Here is a 22,326-nt window from a genome sequence, read left to right on the forward strand (position 1 = left end):
TCTAAACTATATTTTCACATTTAAACAAGAGTAAAGGGGAAATTATAGGAATAGAGCCACAGTAATTTGGAGATCAGCCCTCTGGCATTTTTCAAGTATCCAGAAAACTTCAAATCTACAACAAGGAGAGAGAGAGAAAAAAAAAAAGAAACAAAAAGTTTTGGCAAAGAAGCAGCATCCCCTAGGCACCCTCAGCAGTTATGAACAGTAGCAAAGAACCAAAGATCCAAGATCAACAGCCAACATGCTGTGATTAATTTGTTTGTAAAATAGAAGTAAAGGATCATGCTGACTGGTCAGTGATGGCTCTAAAAAGCAGCACCAAAAAGATAAACAAACAAAAAAAAGATGGCAGCTAACAGGAAGTCACAGAGCAATGACCAGACAGGGAGAGAACAGACAGTACAGCTTGGCAACAGGGTGGAACAAATAGCCACACGAGCCTCAGTGAGTCTGAAGGCAGCAGTGTGATATCCTGAATGCTGAAGTGATGCCAACCAGGCCAGTACAGCTGGAGTTGGAAAACAAGAACAAATAACACAGAGATAAATCAACTGATTTGAATTTTGTGTTTAGCTGAAGGGATATTGTCCATTACCACACAACTACACCAAATGCTCGTTTCTAGTTTCGTGGTCTCCCAAAACAATTTTGCAGAATGCCTGAGAGGTCTGCCTATGAACCAGATCGTGAAATATCTGTGTGACCTTGAGCATAGTTGTTGGCTTCTTAAGACCTAACTTCCCTTTTTTGAAAAGGAGGAGAATCAGATAAGCAGGGACACTGTGTAAGGTTGTGAACGAGACCACCCTGGGGGAGAGTGTCATTCTCATAGTGATCTATGAGAATGATGCACTCTAGGGTTAAACTGTACACAACTTAGAAGGTGAAAGTGGTCTTAGGTAACACTCATTCTGGGTCCAATAGTCGAGGATTCTGTGAAATTAAAGATGTGCTTAGTTTGTTGTTGGTTTTAATATTCCTGACATATCATACATGTTGAAGGATCTAAAGGAAAAAACTCTCTGTGTGCTCTTTTGGCCAAATTCTATGTATGACTTTTAGTGCCAGGGGAATATAAGGGATGAAACAAATTCCTTATGGCCCAAGGGAAATCTAGACAAACTAGAAAAGGAAGGATTATGATTCAAAGTGTCTTGTCAAATACCTAGAATTATCAGTAGGTGATTACAAATCACAATGAGTTTGGAAATCAGATTTCTTTATTGGAGTAGAAGAGAAGGATATGGGGGGAGGATAACATCAATTATTTCCCATATTTAGTCAGTCAATTTTTACTGATCAATTATGCTATATTGGGCAGAATGCTAGCTACATGCTGGAGATATAGAGAGGAATTAGCCTTTGGGGAGTTCCTGTCACAAAGGAATAAGGGATGTACTTATGGAGCCTAAACGAACAGGGGACCAGAGAGTGAGGAAAGGCTTCTCACAGAAGACAGGGCATTTGATAACTCCATTAAAAAATGGGCAAAGAACATGAGCAGACACTTCTCAAAAGAAGACACACAAGCAGCCAATAAACATATGAAAAAGACTTCCCAGTACTTTGGGAGGCCAAGGTGGGAGGATTTCTTGAGCCCAGGAGACCAGCCTGGGCAATACAGTGAGACCACATCTCTACAAAAATCCAGATAGATAGATAGATAGAAAGATAGATAGACAGATAGATAGATAGATAGATAGATAGACAGACAGACAGAAAGACAGACAGACAGACATATATGAAAAAATGCTGGCCAGGCAAGGTGGCACACACCTATAATCCTAGCATTCTGGGAGTCCAAGGTGGGAGAATCACTTGGGGCTAGGAGTTCGAGACCAGCCTAGGAAACACAGTGAGATCTCATCTCTACAAAAAAAAATCAAAAAATTAGCCAGACATGGTGTTGTGCACCTGTAGTCCCAGCTACTTGGGAGGCTGAGGCAACAGGATTGCTTGAGCTCAGAAGGTAGAGGCTGCAGTAAGCTGTGATCGTGCCACTGCACTCCAGACTGGGTGACAGAGTGAGACTCTGATTCAAAAAAAAAAAAAAAAAAAAAGAAAGAAAGAAAAGGAAAAAAAAGAAAAAAAATTCTCAACATCACTAATTACCAGAGAAATGCAAATCAAAACCACAATGGGATATCATCTTATACCAGTCAGAATGGGTACTATTAAAAAAAAACACACGCACACAACAAATGCTGGTGAGGCTGTAGAAAAGGGAATGCTCATTGGTGGGAATGCAAGCCAATTCAGCCCCTGTGGAAAGCTGTTTGGTGATTTCCCAAAGAACTGAAAATAGATTTACCATTCAACCCAGCAATCCCACTACCAGGTATACACCCAGCGTATTTAAATTGTTCTACCAAAAAGACACCTGCACTTGTAACATTATCAGAGAACTATTCACAATAGCAAAAACCTGGAACCAACCTAGATGCCCATCAGTGGTGTACCGGACATGGAAAATTTGGTACATATACACCATAGAATACTATGCAGCCATAAAAAATAATGAAATCATGTCCTTTGTAGTAACATAGATGCAGTGATTCTAAGCAAACTAACACAGAAATAGAAAACCAAATGCCGCATATTTTGACTTACACGTGGGAGCTAAACATTGGGTACACATGGACATAAAGATGGGAACAACCAATACTGGGGACACTTAAAGAGGGTGGTGGAAGAAGAGGGGCAAGAATTAAAAAAAAAAACCCATTGAGTACCATGTACACAATTTAGATGATCAGCTTAATAAAAGCCCAAATCTCACCATCACCCAACATACCCACGTAACAAAACTGCGCCTGTACCTTTTGAATCTACAAATTAAAATAAAAAGAAGATAGGGCATTTGAGAAAGCCTGTCCGAATGAGGGAAAGACTATGAGACTGATTCATGTGAGAGGTGGAGGGGATCATATAAGGGAAGAGGACAGAGAGTTCATACAAGAATAGGACTTACTGGAGAACTAGAAGTAATCTGTTTATCATTGCTCTGGGCACATGGCAGGAGGTAAGGCCGATAAGATAATTTGGGCTTTGACCGTAAAGTACTTTGTACACCATGCTCAGTAATTTGGATTTTATCTGTTGGCCTTGGGAAGAACAGGAGGTTTTCAAATAGAGGAGTGGTATGATCAGATTTGTGTTTTAGCAAGATCATTCTGCTGGTGGTTAGATCATAAATTGTGGGGTGGAAGCTTGAGGCAGGAAAACTGGTTTGGAGACTGTTGCAAGAGCTTATGAGAAAAGTGATGAAAGCCTAGTTAGGGCAGTGGGGATGGAGTGGAGCTTGCAGATTAAAGAAATATTTTGGAGGTGGAGTCCAGAGGATTTAGTAGCTAATTAGGAGAATGGGTGGGGGAGTAGGGGTCAGACATTAGGTTGAGGTTTCTAGCTTAAGCAAACTTGTGATGGTGGATGTCCTTTACCCCAAAGCTACTACATAAAGTTGGCACTTTTTGGGGAGGAATCACTTTTGTTTAGTAATCTTATTTTCACAATATAAACTTATGGTTATATTTATATTAAATGTTGGACTCATGAGTTCAAGGTAAGACTAAGGAAAAATTAGTAGCCTATTTTATTTGGTAAAGAACTGGGATAAGATTTGGGTACCACTTTATAAGGCACCACTATTAAAATAACATGTCCTGATCATTAGTAGCCTTACTCATTAATTTGCCAAAATAATTATTAATTAATAATACATACTTTCAACTTTTTATAAAAGGAAAAATTTACAAATAGTGTTTTTGTAAAACACTTAAACTTTTTTTAAATTTAAAGATGTGGGGTATAATCAGGGTTAGGTATACAAACGTTGATTATGCAGGTACCCTTGTGGTGAGGTGCGCCCCTCTTTGTAAAGCATTTTACAAATAGTTTCTACTTCTGAATCTCTGACATTCTGTTTTTAAATGGATTCTTACTCTTTGCAATGAATCTGATAATATAAGAAATGTTTAATGCCACTCCTCCCCCAGTACTACAAAGTGTGTGGGCTACATTTACTACCAAGAGCAATGAACTCCTTGGTAGTGATTCAGCCTCTATATAAAGAGCACCAAGTTTCCCTGTATCTGTTTCTCAAGATGCTGAAGGAAAAAGGCCCATAGATTTATTAAAATATTTAGAAAACCTGGCTGGGCATGGTGGCTCACGCCTGTAGTCCCAGTACTTTGGAAAGCAGGAGCAAGAGGATTGCCTGAGCCCAGGGCTTTGAGATCAGCCTAGGCAACTTGGCAAAACCTCATCTTTACAATAAATTAAAAAATGAGCCAGGCACAGTGGCATGCGCCTGTGGTTCCAGTTACTTTAAGGCTGAGGTGGAAGGCTTGCTTGAGCCCAGCAGGTCGAGGCTGTGGTGGCCATAAGTGTGCCACTGCACTCCAGCCTGGGAGACATAGTGAGACTCCAACTCAAAGAAAATAAAAAAAATTAAAATATATATATATATATATATATATATATATATATATATATTTAGAAAACCTTATTAAAGTGACAATTTTCTTCCAAAAAGATAATTATAAACTATAGGAAGAAAAAGTGTATGTTTATACTCTCCATTCATTGCCGAGAGATAATTTTTTCATAAATGAATTCAGGACATCTAATTTGCCTTCTGAATATAGTCTTGTTCTTTCCAATTACTTTACTAAAAAGATATCCTATCCTTGTGTCAGTAAAGCCTTTATTCCTGATAATAATGTCCATTCTTACAAAACTTAACTTACAAAGCACTTTCACACTTCACATTAGCTTAGGACAACAACATAGAATAAGCATGACATTATCATCCCTATTTTTGTTTTAAAAAACAAGGAAGAAGTGAGAATTAGGTATGTTTTGTTTGTGGAGGTGACAGTAGTGGTAAGTCACATTCTATAGATGCACACTATCTGACACAGTAGCACATAGCTTCATGTGACTACTGAGTACTTGAAACATGGCTAGTCTGAATCAAAATGTGACGTAAGTGTGAAATACATTTAGGATTCTGAGGATACAGAACCAAACAACTGTAAAATATCTCATTATTCATGTTGATTATATGTAGAAATAACGTCTTGGATATTTTCAGTTAAATAAAATATATTAGTAATTACTAAAATACATTAGTAAAATTCACTTGTTTTTACTTTTTCCTGTGGCAACTAGAAAACTTTAAATTACATGTATGGCAGATGTCATATTTCTATTGGACACTGATGTTCTAGAAAGATATGAAAGGTCAGGTAAGACAGCCAGGCCTTGATGTAGCAGAGGTATTACAGATTCCAAGGCAGGGGGAAACAGGTAGATAAGTGTGATGACATTGGACAGCCTGGACGAAGGTGAAGCAGTAGTCAGAAGGAATGGCTAGAAACCTTGAATAGTAAGCCAGGCCTATGGGAATCAGGACCTGAATTTGGATGGGAATGGAGATGGAGTTAAATGAGAAACATTTGAAACAAATAGGACAAGACTTGGTGACAGACAGAGCACAGGCCTAAAGGACAGAGAGTACAAGATGATTACAGGAGGTCTAAAGAAGAGAGATTTAGGACAAAAAAGTAACCTTTGGTGGGTGGTCTTTGCAGGTCAAAAAGTAACCTTTGGTGGGTGGTCTTTGCAGGTCAAGTTTTAAAAGTCTCTCTGATATAAAATGATGATGATGATAATGAATGATAACTAATATTTGTCAGTGCTTATATATTAGGAACTCACTTATGCTAAGCACAGAATCTTATAGACATCCTCCTCATACGAGCCTCATAAGCACTCTCTAGGTAGGTGCTGTTATCATCTCCATTTTATACATGAAGACATTAAGACTCCGGAGGCTAAGCAACTTGTCCAAGTCAAACAGCAGGTAAATGGTACAGCCAGGATTTGAACCCAGGTAGCCTAACTTCGTAGGTCACCAATTTAAACTGCTTTACTAAAAACTCTTCCACACATTTCATATATAGACATCTTCTTTTTACTGTGCTTCACTTTATTGCATCTCACAGATACTGTGTTTTTTAAAAATTGAAAGTCTGTGGCAACCCTCTATTATTAGTCTCATTCTTCCAATAGCACGTGTTCGCTTTCTGTTTCTGTGTCATATTTTAGTAATTCTTACAATAGTTTAGACTTTTAAAATTATTATTATATCTGTCATGTGATCAGTGATTTTTGACATTACTATTGTAATTGTTCTGGGACACCACGAACCATGCCTATATAAGATGGTGCACATAGTCAATAAATGTGTATGTCTGACTGCTCCACCGATGGGCTGTTGTTCCATCTCTCTCCCTTCCACTCCTCAAGCTTACCTATACTCTGAGAAACAACAATATAAAAATTAGGTCAATTAATAATCCCACAATGGACCAGGTTCATGCCTATAATTTCAGCACTTTGGGAGGATTGCTTGAAGCCAGGAGTTCAAGACCAGCCTAGGCAACAAAGCAAGACCTCATTTCTAAGAAAAAAAAAATCAAAAGAATAGCTGGGAGCCTGTGGGTCCAGTTTCTCAGAAGGTTGAGACAGAAGGATCTCCAGGAGGTTGAGACTGAGGTGAGCTGTGATCATGACACCGTACTTCAGCCTAGGTGACAGAATGAAATCCCAACTCAAAAAAATAGACAGACAGACAGATAAACAGACAGAAATAAGCATTCATAGCAGCAAAAAAATGTGAGCCTTTAAGTCCATCAATGACCTGGGTTCTGGTCCCAGCTCTGACTAGTCACTAGCCATTTATTTATTCCCCACTGATATGTCTCAGAGAGAATGTGCACTCCTCTCCTCAGAAAAGCAAAGCCTAAAGGCAATATTTTCTACTCCCCTCTGCACCTTCATTTCCATCTTCTCACCTGACTGGTGGGTTTGGAAACAGAAAACTGGCATGCTTTCTCTAGGCCTGTTGCTAAAGCTTTTTAAAAAATTCAGGTATGTTCTCTGACATGTGATACTTAATGGGTAGGTTCCACCCTTATGACAGACCCATAAGGGAGGTATGTCAATATGTGAATCATCTGGAAGCTTTTTGTGAACACACATTGAGGCTATATCCTCCTATCTAGCTTTTATCAGAAATAGAGCTGTTATTTAGAACTCTGGCTTGCTCCTGTGTCTTATTTCTCCATTGGTTTCAAATGGAAGAGGAAAAGGAAGGGGTGTTATTTAGCGGATCCCCAAAACCTTCGCATCCTAGTACTTATCCTTACTGAAATTCATCTCATTTTATCCAGACCATTTCTCTGGTTCATTGATTTTCTTTTTTTTTTTTTTTTTAATAGAGGAACCCTTTCCTCCATCAAAATCTTGGCAGGAAGTATAAATAAGTAAAAGAGATAAAAGCAGATAAACTGTCCTTGAAGGGGATGCAGGAGTGGTGTTAGAGCCCTTTCTGAAAATTCCTGTTCTATCTCAAAAGGTCACTTGTAATCCTTTTTCAAAGTATTAGCGACCTTGCTAGACTTAATATGTACGTTTAATCAACAGGCTATTAATTTCCTCAGCCAAGGTAACTGATAAAGATATTTAGGGCAGCTGTACCTAACTTTCCACAGGTGAAATGCCCCTTACAAACTGTATGTAAATTGAGTATCTATAAATCTAAAAAAAATAATTGACTAAGATTGTCTGAGGTGGTAGCTATTTAAAGGGCCTGGTAGAGAATCTCTTTAAAGAGCAAAAAGAATTCTTGTATATTTTATGAATTTTCACAAGCTGGGCTCTCTCACACAGCAGCGAGAAAGCTTCTCACCGGAGGGGTCTGCTTGCTGTGTCCCCCAGACTTGGTGCTGAGCCACCACACTGACCTATTTTGGATGCACGTTCCTCACAGCCTATTTGAACATTTCCCTGAGCAGTAGTGCAGTTCAGTCCCAGCCTTCCTAGTTAGTAAGCCCTTTACAAAGAATGGATATGAAGCCTCGTTGACATCCAGAGAGACAATACATGTTGCTTTCCTCTCTTTGACAAAACTTTTTATTGTCAGAGGAAATGACATCAGCCTGGTGATATTTGTTTTTCATAAGCCCATGTTAGAGGGCTGTCCTGAAATTGGGCCTCGTAATTCTAGGTGGTTACAAAGTAGATGGTTAACGAATTTGAGTATTTTCCCAGATGTCACTAGTTAAAGCAGAAAAGTCTAAATTTAGGTCAGACATCATTTCTCTTGTTGAAAGATAAACAATTTTCCTTTTTTCCATCTGTTCTCCATAAGGTTGGGGAAAACTTGCTCTGCAACAACTCAATTTGCAAAAATCAACTCCAACAATATTTTTCAACCAACTTACTTTTTTCAATTTAACATTTTATCATCTTTGTCATCACAAACTGTTCTTGTGTTCGTAAACTGACCAGTGAGATGGAATGACGTGAAAAATAAGAAGCCCTGCTTTTCCAATCAACTATTTCCTAAGGAGACAAATGACTTTTTCCTTGGTTTTTGCCTTTAGCCTTATACTGAATATCTGTGCAAGTTAAAACTTTTCAACATCAAGAATTTTTTTCTCACAATTAAAATAGACTCCATTTCTGATGAGACAAAAACAAATTTTACTTGCCCTCTTAGGTAACAGAACACTGTGACAGCTGAATCACTCTAAAATGTTAATATATCTTAAAGAATTATATTTACAGTTAGCATAACTATAAAGAAGACTGTGGAAATTATGAAGTACACATTAGAAAGACCTTTTTGTACCTCCTTTTAAAACTCCCTATTTGTGTTACATTTTTTGACCTTGTCAGACACAATTTTTTTTCCCTGCATACTCTAGCAATTTATGGCCTGATTTCACTTTTTGTGCTTTTCTTATCTGACTCAAGGTACTAATATATTTTGAGGCTTAATGTAAGTTTTTTTTTTTTTTTAAATGTACTAGTATTGCCTTTTCTGTTTTTTGTTTGGTTGTTTTTTTTCTTTTGGAGAGGGCTCAGGGCCTCACTCTGTAGCCTTGACTTAAGGGCAGTGGCACAATCATGGTTCACCACAGGCTCAACCTTCTGGGCTCAGGTGATCCTTCTGTCTCAGCCTCTCGAGTAGCTGGGGCTACAGGTGTGCACCACCACACTCAGTTAGTTTGTGTGATTTTTTTTTTGTAGAGAAGAGGTCTTGCTATGTTGCCTAGGCTGGTCTCGAATTACTGGGCTCAAGCAATCCTACCACCTCTGCCTCCCAATATGCTGGGATTACAGGTGTGAGCCACCATGCCCAGGCCCCTGTAGCTTTTTCTTATAAAATTACTTATTTTTAAGAAAATCCAGCTCTCTTGGATTCCCTTTTGTCAAAGTTACTTCTCAAAGGGCTTTTCTTACTGTCCTGAAATTGCTAAAATGTGCAAAGTCAATTTTATTTCCTTAAACCATTCTCTCCTTGAGAACTCTGAATGCTGTCATTCTGTTTCAGTCTATCAATTCTTATCCATATACTTGAGGAAATACTACCTGTCAAAACCACATAAAAGAAGTCTAGCTTACTTGAGTCCTCTACTTTTAAAAATGCTCTCAAGAAATTGCTCCACTAGTACATTGTAGAAATTTATTTGACTCTCTGTGGCCTGCTGAATTGTTCTTCAGTAGATTGTTAAGACGCATATGATCACATATTTTTAGGAAACTGGGCACATAAATGATTATAGTTTGATTCCACCGACATACAGTTTACCATTTTGTGTCACTGGTCTCTTTAAAATAATACCTAGTATGAGCTTTTTAAGTGTATAAACAATGATTAGGATCAGTCTAGAAAATTTTCAAAATACATTTATGAAGTTTTAAATGCTTACCCAATGAAGTAAGAATAAAATTATGTAGTAGCACAACTTTCAAAGTTCATTGGAAAACATGGTAAGAGCAAAATAAATGTGATCTTCATCAGTGGATGGTAAAGTGCAGAAACTAATAATTTTGTAGAAGATTTCTTCCTCTGTCCAAAATTCAATTGCATTGCTACTGAAGCAGAAACATCTGAGAATTTACCACACTTGGTCAGATGTAAATGTTAAGTTTCCTTTCCCAGTCTCAGATAATTTTAATTGCCACTATCAACCAACACCTATTATCAGGAAAAAAAATGCTATTGTGCAGATCACATGTTTAATTGTTTAGATTTTGGTTTCTAATAAAAGACATTTTTATGGACACTCACAAAATAAAAATTAACAAAGGTAGTCTTGGAAAAAACACACACAGACAGCAGTGAGAATAAGCCCTCCAAACACTACAGAAAGAGCTGAACATATAAGGTAGCAGAATGGCCATTTATTACTTTCTAAAGACTCTATTGTATCTCTTTCTCCCAGAATAATTCTTTAAAAAAATCTTTTAATATAATTAGGAACTGGTTTTTGACACAGCAAAAGTAGCATGCATTCAATGTTGAAAATCCCAACAGAAATACAAAGTTAGTCTGTCTGTTTACCAAACTCTCACTTCCACTCTTTTAAAATAACCATTGATAGGAGTCTGTCCTGAACATTAAAACTATTAGTAGCAAACAGAAATGACATCAGTAATATGGAATGACTTTTACTGACTTAACCACTAAGTATATGATATAGCACATTACGCATATGCAGGAACTGTTTTCTAAAATTTAAAGTAATTTTGAAATCACCCTGAATTCCAAGTTTCAATTATTCCACTTCCTGCCTTTCAGTTATACAATTCTCTCGTGTACTTTTTCGGAAGGAGCCCTGGAAATAATCTAGTCTAATCCCTTTATTTAACAGATGAGGAGACTGACACCATAAAAGGTTAAGTGACTTGCCCTGGGTCATGTGTGTAATTAGTAGCAGATTCAGGCAAAGAACCTGGCACTATTGACAGAACTGCTGAAGTGACAATGACACAACCTGCTATATTACACCACAGTGGATGATGTGATCTACTAGGCAGGATGTACTGTGTCCACTTTCTGAAATCTGATTCTTATAATAGCACCTAGCAATAGTCTACATATACTTCTAACATACAGCCCCAAAACACCACTATGAAATAGTTTACTAGGTCTATGCACCTACGTAAGCTTTTAAGAAAAATGGAGAGCTCTGCTCTGCACATCGTCAGCATTCTCATTCAAGAAATAAAACAGGAAGGAATCCAGCTTTTCAATGCCATGGCTGTATTAAAGGCTAGATGATCTCCTTAGAAGCCTATTGTGTACTGTCTAGTTATGTGGGCTCTCTCAGCTGAGACAGAAATGAAAAGAAAGACTGGGGCTTCTTATTAACTCGTAGTGCCTTCAGGCAACTTCAGGCCAATTTAAATCAGACCATCTTGGTCTAGTTCAGGCTAATCAATCACTAAAGGTCATACTCCAGTTCCCCGCTTCCTTCTGCAACTTCTCATCATTATAATAGCATTTTAAAACACCTTCTGTCACATCCTCCGCCTCAAGTCACACCCTTATTGGAAAGCTTTCAGTTCACTTCCTCTTTCCCAGGCCTCCAGCTCTCCTGGCTCAGTATCTCCTCTTCCTTGGGTTAACTGATGTTCTAAGGGCTGGCATCAGGAATGGAGAGACACACTTAGAGTGTGGAAGAGACAAAACTGGCTGAAGTCTAAGGCTCCTGTAGGAAATGATGGGAAATAAGTTTATACAGACATGTGGAACAGATCCTAGAGAGCTCTGAATGGCAGGCTGGGCAATTTTGACTTCACCTCATAGGCACGGGGAGTCTTTGGAGGCTGGGAGGGTGGGTGAGATGATGAAACCAGCTTTTTTTTTTTTTTTTTTTTTAGAAAGTTCTCAGTTTATGTGAGTGGAGAGTAGGAATTTGGGAGGCACTTGGGAGTCCAGAGAGGTTAATACAGTGGTCAGAGCATAAAAACACGAAGACCTGGATTCATGCGATGGCAGTGGAAACTGAGTTAAAGGAACACATGTGAGAGACATTTCAAAGAAATGGGCTATAGAAAATGGATGGAAAAAAAGCTAAAAAAATGATTAGCTTTCAATTCTGGATGACTAAAAGATGGGGAATATGAAAGGGGATGGGTCGTAGAGATACAGGAGATCTGACTCTGAGCTGATAGCAAGATAGTCAGTGAAGTTCTGCAGTCAGTGGAGATGCCTGGGTAAGAAGCTGAAGATGGTGAGGCAACCGTGTACACAGAGTATTTGAAACCAGGAGTGAAGTAGGATGTGTTCACCAAGGGAAAACTTTGGAAGATAGGAAAAGAAATATCAGAGAGAGGGGTGGAGAAGTAATACAATAAAGAAGGTGATAAGTTTCTGGAAAGAAGGGGTAGTTTCAAGTGTAGTTAAGGACAAAGAGGATAAACATTAATAGGATAAGCATTAATAACTTTGACCAAGTAGCTCTATAGTAAGTCCTAGGACTTTCATAAATCTTATTTACTTGTCCCCAGCCGCACAAACAAAAATGTTTTGAGTCTTTTGTTCAATAGCATTCAGATCCAGAGTTTGTTCAGTAGCATTCAAATCCAGAGTAAGTTTACTGAATTATTTGAACTACAAGGCAAGATACTAATAATGAAAGAACAACTGGCATTAATGAATAATCAGGAGAGTATGGTTTAAGACACAGAACTCTGACATATCACCCCAGAAGTCTTCATGTAACTTTCTCTGGTCAAGACTTCAGTGGCTAAGTTGGCAGCATCTCTATTTCTGCTCTTAACTCCACCCCTCTACTTAAGGCTACCTCACAAAATGGAAGGAAAAGGGCTATCTGGCTATGACAGGGATGTGTCTCGAGCAGAACAGGAGAACTGGATAACATGATGACTGCCCCAGCAGGAGAGGCATAGGCTGATGCACAAAAGTCTGCAAAGGCATTATGGTGTATTCAGGCCTATTAAAAACCCACTTCTGGAACTGACTCAGAAACAGAAAACCAAACATCGCACGTTCTCATTCATAAGGTCACAAAGTGACCAAATGGTCACAAAGATGGAAATAATAGACACTGGGGACACCTATACAGTGGGAGGTGGGGAGGGGGGTTAGGGTTCAGAAACTACCTGTGGGACATAATGTTCACTATCCAGGGAATGGCCCACCTGAGACTCAATCCCCACCACTACACAAAACGTCCATGTAACAAACATGCACGTGTATCCCCTGAATCTAAAAAAAACCCAATCCCTCCAAAAAAACAAACAAACAAAAAACAGCTGCCTCCTCCAGAGGTGTCTGGATTAGAAGAAACTAAATGGTTACTGTGGAGTACACTGAATGCAAGAAAAATATTTATCAGAATATTGATAAAGTGAAGAAGGCATATCAGTTTCTGGTGGTTATTAGATAGCCAAGAACTAGCCTGCTGCTTTTACAAACCTACTGCTCTTCCTATAGAACCTACTCAGCCTATGCCACCAGTCCACACCCTCTAGTACTCAATATATATATATATATATATACACATACTATCTCAAGCTCCAACAAATGAGAATCTCAACAAATCCACGTGTCACCAGTAGGGACATAAATGTGTGACATCAAAGGCAGAAGTGTTTTTCAAACAAATGCATCATGATATGCAGAAATAGTAAGAGAAATAATAAAAATAATAACAGTAGCAGTAATAATTTTCATTCATTGAGTGCTTGCTACAATACCAAGCACTATTATATTAAAAGCAGGTATAAATAATGGCATAATAATTCTAAGAAATGATGGCTCCAGGATATCTATCATAATGAGATGAGAACATACCAGTAAGAAGTTATCAAAAGGAATAATGTTCTATCACAATTAATAGGAAAGGTGAAGTGGTTAATTACTTAAGACATTGGAATAGAGACAGACTTGGGGTTCTACTGGCCATGTTACTTAACCTCTCTGGGCCCTAATTTCTTTATCTATTAAATGGGGATAAAAATAGTACCTAGTAATCATAGTACATAGGCTGAATAGGAAGATAAACTAAATAAGCACTTGGCATTCACTGGAGCATTGCCCTATACATAAGCATTACTCAATAAATGTCAGCTGCTATTATTAGAAAGCTATTATATGATTGTTTGTTACTACAATGAAGTAGATATAAGTCAAATTATATCTGAAATATAGGGATATGCTATAGAACCCAGATAACAGCTTTGACTATAAGATAGGATTTAGGAGGACTCAAAACTAGGACTGTAAAATGGTCCTACCTCATATGAAAGGGACCCTCCACAAATGGAATTCTCTTTTGGAGGGTGGGCCCCTTATAGTACAGGCTTCTCCCGGTAGACAAGTGTTCTAGGAACCCATTGGGACCAGTGTACCAGCTAGCATTGTGCTAGAGGCTGTGTTTGGCTTCAGTGAATTTTGTGGCAAACGAGTGACTGATTCTTCCACCGTGACAATGCACCTGCATATACTGCACTGAGTTTTCAGCAACCTTTGACCAAAAACATCATAAGCCCCATGCCTCACCGTGACTGAAGCTTAAACATGTAAGAATCAATACACTATTTTACATAAATTTATTTAAAATTTATTAAAAATAAATTTTGGAGGGACCCCCCTTTTTACATGCTATTCATCAGAATGTCTGTACTTCTACCCAGCCTCAGAGTTAGACAATGGCGTTTATTCCTTAAATGGAGTCATTATAATAACAAAAATTAACACCATCAGTCACTCCTATAACCCCTATTAGGTGGAATGAGCTTAGAGAAAGTTAACTACCACTAGAAGTGAGAATCTCCAGAGCCCTTCCATCATGTGAATCTCCTCCATTTTAATGCTACTGATGACTTGCCATGATGTAAGACAAGGTCTCTTCTAGAGAACATTAAGAAAGCCTTCAATAAGAGCAGTGCACAAACTCCTCTTTGTTTCTTAGGTTTTACACTATGCCAAGCTAGGGAGTTCAGTCTTTATCCTACATTTTCTGAAGAATGTTGTTCCTGAGAAGTTTTGGGCAAAGTAGCTATGGTAATCTAATAAGAGACATGCTATATATTTCTAATAACACTGATAGCATGAAACATTTAGCACCACAGGTGAGCACATATTATAAATGGAATTTTGAATTAATGTAGTTACATTAGTTGCTATATGTGTGTGTGTGTGTGTGTGTGTGTGTGTGTGTGTGTGTATTATATTGTGCTTACCCAGGAAAAAACTTCTAACCCAACCAGTTGGGTTGCCAACTGCTTCCAAAAGTCTAAGCAACCAAACTGGCTTTTAATACAAACAAGAATGGGATGCTTTCATATTGTGCCCCAGGGCCAAGGGTTATCAAGTCATCAACTCTGAACTGTATGATAACCTTTCATGTATAAATGAGTCCTTTATGGTGGTGTTCATTTTAAACAGAACTTCCAGAAAAAGGATCGTCCTCCAGAAACCATTCCTAGGACATGAACATCACAAAGTATCTTAAGAAAAAATATAGATGAACACTGCTGTCTGATAGAAATTTAGTACAGGGCACATATGGAATTTTAACTTTTCAAGTGGCCGCATTAGAAAAGTAATAAGAAACAAGTGAGGTTAAGAACCTGGGCAGCGAGACCTCATCTCTACAATAAATCAAAGTATCAGCCAGGCATGGTAGCGCATGCCTGTAATTCCGGCTACTCGGAAGGCTGAGGCGGAAGGATCGCCGGAGCCCAGCAGGCGAGGCTGCGGTGGCTGGGAGCGGCTACTGCACTCCAGTCTGGGTGACCGAGTGAGACTCCAACTCAAAAATAATAATAATAATAATAATAATAATAATAATAAAATAAAGAATATAATTTATTTATATTTATATTCTTAATATAAATTATATCCAAAATATTATATTTTACACTGCTCAGTGCAGCACCCATTTACAGACTAGCCACGTTTCAAGTGCTTAATAACTACACAAGGTTAGTAAATTATGTGCTAAACTATGTAAATTTAGCCAATCTGCAAATATAAATAACTGGCATATGTAAAGGGCCATGCATACCTCCCCTGCCACCTTAGCCCCCCACCTTCTCCGCTGGGGCCCTATGATGTCCCCATTCCTCACTGGAACCACCAGCCCACATGGAATTGTGAGGAAGAAAGAGGGAAGGATGTGTCTTTAACAAATCAAGTTGGAAAACCAAACCCATTTCCTAGTAAAAACAATAATAAACACAATAGTTATATGGCTAGGTGACATGAAGGGATAAAAGGGCTTTCCTTGGGAGGAAGGTCTGGGAACCTAATCATCACTTCCAACATTGTATCCAGAAGATAACTTGTTCCAAGCTCCTAATACACATATAAAAGGACTGCCTGGATCTCTCATTTACACTCTCTTCCTAAAAAGAGCCTGGAGAAGGCCGTGTTTACAAAGAGTTTTTCATTTAAGGACTTAAATTAAATGAGTAGGTTCCTTTTCTTCATTATCCCCTTGCCGTCATTCAATCCTGCCCTTCTCTAGAAAGCACATATCTCCCTGAGATATGGAACCCATACCATATTTGGTCACTCTGTGAAACTGAGAACCCTGTGTTCTAATTTGTTCTAATTATCTTCCTGAAGCAAAGGCAAACTGAAAAGGAAAATATTTGCCCTTTGCTTACCTGTGCTTTTTCTCTGCCATTCCTAGCCCCACCCCAATCCCAACCAGAAAGCCAAAAGCTCTCAAGTAGCGAGCACTAATGCAAAACTAGGCTATTTCAACTACATCTCCTAGGTTTTCCTAGCCTTTCATTCTCCCCTCCTCCCAGCCCACTTCAACAATAATAACAACCAAACAAAAACACAGATACCAAGCACCGCCCTATTTCTCTTCATATCAACCTAACAGTTCTTCATCCCTGAACAAATGTACAAACTCTAGCTTGTGGGTTTCAAAATCCTTTTGCAGTCCACTAGTCACATTTTGAGATAAACTGAATTCTCAGTCCTGTTCATCCTCCCTCATCTCCAATCCTGTAGTTAAAAGTCCACTGCTCTTGACATCTCCGATACCTTTACCCACCTTCTCCTGTCATCTTTTTTTTCCCCAGTGACTAGCCTCAAGACCTCTTATGACCAGGACCAAGTCTCTTACCATTCTAATCTCTAATGCCTCCCTTAGGCTGGGTCTTTCTTGACTTTACCTTAGGCCCCCATAACAGAGCCTGGTATAGAGGAGATGCTCCAAAAACACGTGGTTAATGAATGCCTAGATCACTGCAGTGGCAATTCACTGTCAGTCTTACCTTTTAGAAACATATCACTGTTTTGATCATATCACTGCAATGATCATAAACGTCAGACTAGTGGTTACCTGCAGGGGAGGAAGGGCTTACAGGAAAATGTAAGAGGCATTCTTTTCTGATTGATGGAAAAGTTCTATATCTTGGCCTGGGGTGGTGGTTACATGAATGTATTAATATAAAAATGCATCAAGTCATTGAGAGTATTTTACTGTATACAGCTTATACTTCAATCAACAAAATAAAAAATAAAGTGTATATACTTAGAAAAATACAATTCTACCATATTGTAAACCTGAATCTATACGAAAATGCTAGCTGTAATAAGCATTAAACACATCAGATTATGAATAGTGAGTACCCTCTGAGGAAGAGTAGTGGGAATGAGGCAGTGGGAATGTATAACTTTCATAGTTATATACTGCTTGAAATATTTTTTCCATGTATTAAGAACCTACTAAAATCTAAGCACACCCTTAGGTACTAGGGATAAAATTTAGAGAAGTTCAAATATATGCCCTCAAAGAGCTCATCTAAGGGAAGCCAACGTGAACACTAATACCACATAACATGCAAAATGACATGTAGTTAAGGTATGAACAAAAGGTTAAGGGATCACAGAGGGAATTGCTATATTGCTTGGAGCAGGGGTAGGACAGTGGGACAAGACGACTTTTGAGAATGTAAAACAAAGAGTTGAGGTATGTCAGGACGATCGATGTGTCTCAGACAGAGGGAACAACATATGCTATGGCACAGAAGCAAGTGACATAGTGCTTGGAGAAGAGGGTCCAATTCCTAATTGTGGCTGGAGCCTGAGGTCTACAAGAACAGAAGAGAGTAGAGAAAATAGTTGGAAAAGTAAGATAGGGGTAGATCATTAAGGACCTTGGAGGCCAGGCCAAGGAGTTTGCCTTTATTCTGAAATGTAATGGGGAGCCACTGAAGGATATTTCATAGGGGAATATTTTATTTTATTTTATTTTAAGAATGATCAATCTATGGGCAATGAGGAAGAGGAATCAGTGGAGAGGAAGACGGGAAGTAGGGAAATCAACTGAATGGCTGCTCCAACAATGGTCCAGATGAGAAATGAGGGAGGTTGAAATGAGGAGCAAATAAAATGAATGGATACAAAGAGAGGCTGAGGATGCAGAATCGACAGGCCTCCACAATTTTGTCAGTGTTATCTAGTCATCTTTTAGTTGGTCCCTAGTCTGAAGATTGTATTTATTCCCTTGCCCAGGGAGCTAGTCTTCTACCATTAACTCATCCCTTTTCTTATTTCAAAATAACTAATTTCCATATACCTCAAATGACCAGTAAAGGAATGCGAAAAAGAAAGCAAGATTATGGGAGAAACAATTTATCATAAAAGTCAATGCACTGCCTTTCTGGCATTTTGACTTTTAAAAGCATCATTTATCATCTAAGATTGCTCTCATGGGCCATGTTACTACCATTTCACCCAAAAGCACTTCCATAGCTTCCTAACCACAATGAAGTTGCCCTCAAAAGTTGCTCCTTTCCCAAATAAGGCTCATAAAATATATTCATGGGCATATGAACAAGTTATGACTTAGTTACACTTCTAAGAAATATCTGTAACATATATCCTTCTAAAAATTTAGATTTACTTCCTAAATCTGTAAGCCAAAATTCTGCCTTTTTCTGATACATGTTGACAAAGGTATGCACAGACCAGTAAACAAAGCTAGCTACAGGATGAAAAAAGCAGCACTTAAGGAAAAATTTTACTTTTTCAAATGTATGTTTTCAAATTACAGACTTAGTGTTATAGCAGTGTAAATGAAAGTAAAATTTTTTAAATTAAAAACCTTCAAAAAATTAAAAATTACAGACAATATTTCTTTGAAATATGTCTTTCTAGTCATTAAAAAAATCTGAACAGTAATTTATACTTATGTTTCAACTATTTTCAGAAAAGTGTTTTATGTTAAAAAATTTCCTTCAATAAAAAAGAAATAATTTTAAGAAAGTTGCTTCAAACATAAAGTTATTTTGAATGCTTATGTTAGCACATACCCCAATCTAATGGCTTACTTTCTATCCAGTTAATAATAGTGGCAAGCCTACCTCTTTTATTCACTGCATAAAAGGTAATTATGATTCACAGCAAAACAAAACACAAGACAGCAGAATCTCAGCCAAGACTAATAAGAACTATCAATTAAACACACACACACACACACACACACACACACACACACACACACACACAACAGTTTTTAAAACCGTGTGCTAGTCTTATAAGGATACATTGGAAACTGTAAAGTATTAAACAGGATTTCATCCTAACTATGTACACTAAAGATACTCTTGTATAAATATAGTGTTAACACTTGCAACACTATGAATAAAGAAACAATACAAAGAAACACTTAAAACAGATGTAGCACACAACACTTTCATTCCCACTTTTTATATGGCACTCAAATCAAACAATTCCATCCATGTAAAGCTTGGCTACAAGTAACAGGTATGAGTAATTTGAAAAGAGCACACAGATACGTACCAAGGGGTATGCAGTAAAAAGTTCCTAAGTCTAAGTCTTTGGGGCAATGCTATATTCACATACTCAACAGCAAACATTAGTGAAAAATTCCAGTCACAGTAACTTTTTACAAGATTAACTGTCACAGCTTGTAAGTGGATACACTGAGAATAGCAGCATGCCTATTAAGAAAAAAACCTCCAAACCAAATGCACAACTCACGCCTGTTACAACACCAAGATAAATGAATCTTCTGGTAGAAAATAAAATTCATTTTACACTGTTACGACTTGGGTATAACCAAAATCTGAGAAGTAAGTAGTTCTTGTGAGAGGAGACAAACAATGGCCCTCCAATCATAGAAACTGAAAAAATATACTCACATTATTCTGCAGAAGAATAAGCTACCAATAAAACCCCATCCAACCTCATTTTGCTGAAAAGACCTCAGGCTCCTAATGAGAGTGAAGTTTTTCAGTAGGAGCTAAGATGCCTGCTGACAATCAAAGAAAGACCTATTTGATAATCAGTGTGACAGAAAACAGACATTTATGGCTCCCAGCTATTAGCAAGTGAAAGGCTAGACTAAATTTTAAGAAAAAAAAAATCACCAGATGTTCTAAAATTTCAGACCTTCCAAGCTGACTGGATCCTAAAAGCAAAAAAACAAATAGTTACCACATGCTGAGAGGCGGGTTGGGGGCCAGCAGGAGGGAGTGACTGAAAAAGAGACACAGAAAAAGAAAATGCTACCAAAATATGGCATATCATTAGTAATTCAGGTATAGAGAGCACAATGACAAGAACATCATTAAGACTGTTAACCTTTTTTCTAGAACATGCAGTTATCAACTAAGAGTAAAACGAAAAACCTAAATAGCCTTGAAAAACAGACTAAGAAGATATCCGGTGATTAATAATTAAACATATTATAGAGTATCTTCCCATATCTGACTTACATAAAAAGGAAATCAAACTCAGTTTGGAAGAACGTTTTTTGCTTTAGAAAAAAAAAACGTACTATATAAAATGGCAGCCTCAGCCTTCCAAGTAGCCAGAACTACAGGCACGCGCAAAAACAAACTAACAAAAAAGATGGCAGGATAAAAAGAGCTAAGATAAAATTTGCACTAAAAACAAAATCCAACTTTTTTTCTCTCTGATCCGTAGAACCATCTGGAGTCTTTAAAATATCATGGATAAGTTACACAGCTACTAAAAATTTTAAGTCTGAAGGGTATGTGATTACTTGGAATAATTCATGGATTAAAACAGGTAGAAAAAGCAGAATGCAAAGTATTATGTGCACTGTGTTTACAATGGTAAGTAAAAAGATGTAATGATTGTTAAGAGTGAGATGAGACTTTTTTTCTTTCCAAAGATTCTACAAATATTACCATCTAAGTTTTATAGACCAAAGACTATTTTTATACTATCTTTCTTGGCATTTGGAAACATGGTAAATAAGATGTCCCATTAAAGAAAAAAAAAAAAAGGTACACTGCTGTATAGTGTATCCTTTTTACTACTTCAAATTTAGGAGCATGTCTTCAAATGGCCACACTACAAATAGTGTGTTCTTATCTGTATTAGTAGTCAAGGGTATAGACATTCAGACTTAGAATATGTAACTATCTGCTTTTCTATGTGGAAAAAAATGATCATATCCTTTTTGGGAAACTGATTTTCGTTGGAAAGCTTACAGCATTTTCAAAGATGTCTACGTGCTCTATTTTTCTAATGGATAAATCAAAAGTGAAAACAAAGCATCGAAACCATAACAGTTTTAAGGGAGAACCCACAGGTATGAGTCACAAAATTGAAGTGTCCCTTTGGTTTTGCTATGTCTGAAGGGACACTCTCTTTGGTCAACTATTGGGTTTGTAAGGTTTCATTCATTCAAACATCTCGCTCTACCGAAAGGGATCACAACACATCCAGGTTGCGCCTCCCCAGCACTATTAAGATAATTCTGAAAAAGAAAAAAAAAAAGTTTAGCAATAGATGTCAAGAATTATGGTAATTTTAAAAAATATCTCAGTATGCAAGCAGGACTCTTCTGCAGGTTGATTTAACAGTTGACGTTCTATTTTATCTGGCCACTGCAGGCAAAGCAGTTTTGTATCTCCTCACCATAGGAACATAAATTAACTACCCCACAGAGGCTTACTACTTTTTTCCTGTATGTCAGAATCAAACCATCGAACTTGATTATAAATGCTTATAGTTGAGTCCTCCCCTTCCTTTCTTTCTAGTCCCTGGACAAATCCCTGCGTAGCTAACACAAACCTCATTTATGATGTAAATAGGTAGGCCAGGTCCCTAAAAAGCTCTGCCCCTAGTGGGTTCTGATTAGGCATTCTCCTACCACTCCCCAACACCCCCATCGTGGCTTCTCTGGAATCTCCAGTGAAACAGTAACAGTAGCTAAGGTAACTGAGAGGAGGATTGAACCTGGCCAGTTCCTGAGCAGAAACGAAATGACTTTCTCCAGGTCTGGGGGTTGGGATGCTTGCTGTGCGGACAGATTTCCGATTGGGCGGGGGTGGGTTAGAGGCCATCGAGTGCAAAGGCGGTTGTCTGGTCTTTGAAGGCCAGTGGCTGGGTCTGCCACGCTCTCAGCAGGAAGGGGAGGGGAGAGGGAGGGAGGGGGCGGGGGAGGGGAGGAGAAGCAGCGGAGAGGC

At 38.1% G+C, this 22,326-nt stretch overlaps 1 protein-coding gene across 8 annotated transcripts in view; it reads right to left on the reverse strand.

The window, feature by feature from the left end:
• The window catches only part of INTS6L (integrator complex subunit 6 like), a 60,435-nt gene that overhangs the window by 36,688 nt on the left and 1,421 nt on the right, over positions 1-22,326 (reverse strand). The gene's annotated exons all lie outside the window — the stretch shown is intronic.

This window comes from Carlito syrichta, unplaced genomic scaffold (assembly GCF_000164805.1).
Source record: "Carlito syrichta isolate Samal-C Ts95f unplaced genomic scaffold, Tarsius_syrichta-2.0.1 Scaffold311842, whole genome shotgun sequence".
NCBI classification, from domain to species: Eukaryota; Metazoa; Chordata; class Mammalia; order Primates; family Tarsiidae; genus Carlito; species Carlito syrichta.